At 28.9% G+C, this 6,322-nt stretch overlaps 1 long non-coding RNA gene across 1 annotated transcript; it reads left to right on the forward strand.

Annotated features, from left to right (window-relative positions):
• The first annotated feature begins 3,546 nt into the window (after positions 1-3,546).
• LOC129956473 (uncharacterized) lies at positions 3,547-4,632 on the forward strand. Its single transcript, XR_008782698.1, has 3 exons — positions 3,547-3,634; positions 3,714-3,790; positions 4,506-4,632. It is a non-coding gene; the product is annotated as an uncharacterized LOC129956473 (long non-coding RNA).
• The last annotated feature ends 1,690 nt before the right edge of the window (positions 4,633-6,322 follow it).

The following is a 6,322-nucleotide window of genomic DNA, read 5'->3' on the forward strand; positions in this document are numbered from 1 at the left end:
GACCATCAACTCTGATAGATTTTATTCCAAATTTGATACATTTTATGCGCTAAACCTATGTACCAAATTTTTTGTACCGAGTTCTTTGCATTTTGCTGCTTTCGTTTCATTTGTACTCGAACAGTGAAACGATAACTATAAAATGACATTGGATTTCGTTTAAACTTTGACAGAAATCTATATATTAAATGTAAATATTATACACCAAATTTTATTCGCTTAGCTCAAAGCGCTTTTGAGTTACCGTGTTCACAGAAGACGGTTACCATTCCAAAAAATGCTATTTTTCACACTCGAGGAGGTCTTAAACATAGAGATTTCGTCAAAATCTTAATTTTTTAGGATAATAATTCTTTCTCTTTATATACTTGGTATGCGAGAAAATAGAATCTTCAATTTCCAATCAAAAAAATATTGAAGCACACACACACACACACACACACACACAAAAACCGTTTTCTTTTTTCGTAAAAGCGATAAATCAACAGCATGTAAATACAGAAATCCATCATTTATCATGTCATATCCAAATGTATGGCTTTTATCATATCCATTGAGGTCCATCCTAAGTAAGTAACCAAAAGATCTGACGATAAAACTTTTTCCAGTCAACATTTCCAGCATGACGTCATCTCCAATGAGAATATCGATGCCTTTACAACTATTTTCTTCTAACTCTTTTATCCAGTGACCTTTAAAAATCGTCTAACATTGTCACAAATGGTAGATTAATCAGAACATCAAAATTACAGCTAAAATTGGCATACAAATTTCTCAATTTCACTTTATAGCAATTATATTTGAACTCGTTAGTGATCACCGTGCAAAAAAGAGAATGCACCATTTTTTCGCAGAGAAGAGGTGGGTAATTCAGTTCGACTATACTTTTCAAAATGTAAAAGTTGTGCAAAGCAGCATCAAAAAGTAACATCGCAATTTTTTATTTACTCTCAGATGTCAGTTTAGTTTTCTGAGTATCAAAAATTATTTGTGTTTATTAAACATATTAACATCATTTTTTAAAGGCTTATCTTCCTTTTTCTCTACAGGCATTTTTTGCGAATTCAGCACATCTCTATTACAAGAAAATGTTTTTTAGAACATATCGCACTCTTTAAAACTTTTCATCTATTTCTTTATTACGTGAAATCGAGCTAAACAAGCAAAGTATCATCGTTTTTCTTCGAAATTTTTTTCTTTCCAAAAGACTCATTTTCTGAGCTGTAAAATTCAGAATCTGAATGTTTGCCGTCACAAAAAACGCAAGATTTCTTCACATCTCTATTTGAAACAATCGTTAATAAGCGACATCTCTAGGTACTTTATTTCTCAAATTTTCAGAACTATATTGTTTTTTTTTCAAAGGTTTATACTCTTGACTCTTTCCTAAACCAAAACCGGCTACGACTAATCACATCATTTTCTTTTTCTTCAAACTCTTTTTTTTTTCTTCAGAAATTGCATCAAATTATTCAACTTTTCTTTCGCGTCAGTGTTAGCATTGTAAATATTACTACGATTCCAAGCCTTTAAAAAATCATCTGAGAAACAAGATTCAACCATAGGATACAAAACGGATGCACATTTATCTGTGATTACATCTAATGTATCCAATGCACGTAAATAAGACTCAAGCTTATGATTAAACGAAGTTAATTAAAACTTCTCCTTAGTTTGGCACAAATAATTAATTTTAGCAACTCTCTAACATATATCTGTACTAAAATATCTCCTCTACGAAAGCGCGATTGTATATTCAATAAATAGCCTTTTGATAATTGGCGGAAAATTTTCAACTACTTTCCTCGCACGAGAACCAAAAACTGTTGCTTGAATTAAATATTGAAATTTGTCTTTTGGCGCGATATCCTCGTCAATGCGTATGTGTCAAACTGACTCCAAAATGGGAGTCAAGCTTTCATATTATTAACCAATTGTTTAAATTCTAGTCTAGCCAGCATAAACATTCTCTTAGAATTATTTAAATCAACAGCAGAATTAGAAGAAAATGATGACTCGCATGTATTTTGAAATTGTATTCTTGACAATTCTATTTCGTTTTCAGCTTCAACTTTCAGTCTCTCAAATTCTTTTTTACCTTCTTTATCAGCTTCTTCTTGTAATTTTCATTCTGAAACAACACTTAATACTAAAAGACCTTGAAGAAATTCTGAATCTTACTTGCATCCATTACTGTTAAAAATAACATCCTTTAATCTTGCTGTTGTAATACTTGCTGATACATTTTCAATTCCAGACACAACATATTTCAAATCTTCTTTTTCAAACTTGAAACATTTAAATTTTTTACATATATCCTGTCATGGACACTAAAAAATAGTGTTAAAGCTGCCGCCTAATGAGAATGAACGTGTACTTTTAAAATTTGTGCTTTTTAATTAAAAAAAATCCAACCGAAAGATATTCAATCTAATTTATTATACAGCGAATAAGAGGTTTCATTTAGGACAGGGGTGAGCAGACTTTTCCAAGGTAAGGGTACGGGCTACTTCTAATTTTTTTTAAGGTGCTGAGGTCCACCCAGTGGCGTATGTGTGGTGGGCTAGAAAAAAGGGTCTACAATATTTATTACAACTTAATAATAAATACGGAATTAGTTCTTACCTACATTACTATAAATATAATAATAGCACGATGCAAAAATAATAATAATAGCCCCAAATATAATAATATCAAATGACGCATTTAATATCAAACAATTCAAAATACATTAGAAAATAAATCATTTTCATCTAAAGTTAGTTCTCGTAGTTGTAGTTAGTCAATCTTAGCCTGCATACTATCTGCCAATCTTGAATATCTCGGTATATAATTACTAACTGCTAATCTTGCACTGGATTCTAAGTGATCGTCTGTGAGACGGGAACGATATGGTTGTTTTAATTATATTCATCGTTGAAAATGCAGATTCATACAGGTAGATAAAGCAAAAGAACGGTGTTAAATAATATGGAACTTTTTGAAAATTAAAATATTTGACTTCGTCCATTAGATTCCAAAAGTTATTCTTAGACTCTGAACTAGGTGCTTTTAAAATTATTTCCTTTTAAAAGAAATAATTTTAATGTTTTCCTTAAGAAGTAAATGAATATATAATTTATATTTTCAGTTATTGCTTCCACATCAGGATTGCCAAATGGGTACCGCAAGAATGTAACAATTGGTTTCTTTTTGTATGCGCATCTTAGGTCTTAGTAAACGCGGTCAACTTAAAATGTCTAAGTGGTCCACCGGTCGTTTGCAATCGACTTAATGTTTATTAGTTTGATAAACGACCGCAGTGCCCCAATCGCAGTTTTCAAAACTACGAACCGGAATCATCGCCGCCATGTTGTTCGTGCTAAGCCTAGTTCTGTACGGTTAAGACGAGACGTGGTAAGCATAATATTATGTATTTTGTACATTAATTGGTATTTTAATATTATTTAATCTAAATTTCCCTATTATTTTCCCCCTTAAATTTGTTTGTTTTACTACTATTTTTTTTCTCTGTGTACTCTTTTGGCTTGTTTTTTCAGAAAAAGAAAGATGTTATAGATGGATGTTAATCTTAGGCATATGAAAAAGCCGTTAAGAAAAAGGAAACCAAAATGTTCTATTTAGGAATTTCTCTGTGAGTATTATTTAGGATATCTTCAGATACGAGCAACTATGTTTAAAAAGAATTACATTTTTATTCATTTATATTTTAGAATAAAGAAAATTTCGAAAAAATGAATTTTAGACATACATTTCGTTTTTGCTTAAAGAGTATAAAACTTTCTTTCTGGTAAGAAATAATTATACATTTTAATTTATCCTTATTATTATTACTTTTATAATATATATTTTTTTAGTTTTCATCATGTGAAATGAATATTTTTAGCATTGATATTTTCATTGGTTTTAATAAAGTACTTATATTCGATTATTTTTATTCTGATGCAGAAGATAAAAAAAATCCATATAATACTTTATTTTCAAATTACTAAAACTTGTCATCTTCAGTAAAAGGGGCATTTTGTTTTCATAAATTTTTATAAGTGAATTTATTTATTAATTTATAATCCTTTATAGTAAATACTATAAATTAATTTTTAGAATAATTTACCAGTTGGTTTGACATGTAAGAATCAAAAATAGTCAATTGAAACTAAGCTCTGTCAATGTTAAAATAGTGCATTGTCATTATTGCAAAGTGAACAAGTATGCAAAATTAAAAAAACTCTTATGAAAATTTATTTCAAATTGTCTAAGAGTAAGATTTATTTTAATCTATTTTCCATTTCTAAAAATAGATTAAATAAAATTGTTTAAAAATAAAATAGATCGTTCTTCGTATTTTCATTTCATAAACCATTCTTCACATTCATGGAATAACAATAATTCAAATGTCTTATTTATTCGTAATACTTAAATAAGGGAATTTTTAAGTGATATTTATTTAAAAAAGAAACTGACTTCTGCATAATTTGATCCTAATCGAAATTTGTTTATGTTTTTAGGAATTGAATCACTCAGTTGCAGCTGTCTTGAATTTGCATTTGCTGAAATTTAAGAACAATGAACCTTTCCTCCGCAACTTTCATATGTAAAGCTTTAATCTGTATTTAACAAAAAATTTTAATTGAATGCATGGACTTTACAAACGATTTTGCTTCATAAAATTTTCATTATGCATTAGAAATATTTATTTTTATTGCTTTGTTAATTGTTCAATAAAATTATTTGACATTATTTTGATTATTTCAATCGAGTGTTGGCATTATTTTGAATATAGCATGCTACAAATCAGTTAAAAAGATGCATGCAAGTTTGGAGAAAGTAGTGAATTTATTTAAATTAAAACTCTTTTTAATTTAAATAAGACTCATTAAAAATGTATTAAAAACAAATTACTGTTGAAGTTAAATAATAATCTGAGTGCCAGTATGTTACTACCTTATTCAGTAAAACTTAAAATGCTATGTAGTTATAAAAAAATGTGATCTCAAAGATTTTTATTTTGAAAAAGAATAAATATTATGTCAGATTACATTAAATTTCTCAAGTTGTACGTCTTAGTCTTAAAGTCCTAAGTCTTATTGCTGCATTACAAAAATATGATTACATTAATTTTATATATTAATTTATATTCCAAATTTACTATTAAGAAATTTGATATAATGCAACAATGAAGTCAGAAAGGAACACAAATTGATAAAAATGCAAGATTAGAAGTGCATTGTTTGAACAGGAGTATTGAAAACAGATAGTGAGAAATTAAATTTTCCTGAATTTTATAATATTTGTTGGGAAAAAAAGCTTTTTTTTAGCATAGTTGTCATGTCATGACATGAAATATCAGCTATTTCCGCTTCGTCAGAGAGACGTACTTCCTTTTCGTTTTGGTCGCTACGACGAGTGGCGCCACAGTCTATGTGGATTTCCATGTTAAACGAGTTTCCATTAGTGTCTATAAGAGTGAAACCTCTATTTCTTTTTTCCTGTGATTTATTACATTTTAGAATTCAACGGCAACTTTCCATCAGAGAAATGAGATAACATTTTATAACTAAAGTTGCCATCCTAAAAATACTTAAACTAAAATAATAATACGATTTCAACGTTGGTCGCAAAATAGGAGTTTTGTTTGTTTGTTTGTTTCTCATCAAACCAACAAATTTCCCAAAGATTCTCCGAAAAACTTCATATTAACGATAATAAAGTCCTGACGGATTCAGAAAGCTGCAATGCGAAACATCTTATGAAGAAATGAAAGACAAGAAGAAGAAAAAGTAACGACTTACCTAAAACTTGATGCCCCACCGCACCAACATGTTTCCTCTGAGAAACTGAACTACTTTTATGGAATCGATCTGCAATATTGAAGAAATCGCTCAAATTAAATTATTTTATATCAATTAAACATTCTAATAAAGATTAAAATTTATTTTTATTAAAATCTGAAATGGATATTACTATTTTTTTCCACCAGTACGACCAATGCTCGGTTGTTAAAACTGTAATAGATTGACAACAAAATAATTGAAGAAGAACGCACTGTTTCACTGTATAATTTTTATTCTCCAATTTTTCAATGTTAACTATATTATTATCTCTACTTAAGCATCAGATTAACTGTAATTTTGACGCAGATCATTTTTTTTAACTTTCTGCCGATTCGTTTATATTTTATTTTTATTCTCTGTGCACCCTCGATGTTTTCCGGAGTCATGTTTAAATAAATATTTTTGTATTTAAAACGATGGAAACCTAATTTTCTTCAACAAGTTAAATCTTCACTGTGAAGTACATTTTAAGAGGCTTTGATATGGAGATG

This window comes from Argiope bruennichi, chromosome 11, assembly GCF_947563725.1.
Source record: "Argiope bruennichi chromosome 11, qqArgBrue1.1, whole genome shotgun sequence".
In the NCBI taxonomy this organism is placed as follows: domain Eukaryota; kingdom Metazoa; phylum Arthropoda; class Arachnida; order Araneae; family Araneidae; genus Argiope; species Argiope bruennichi.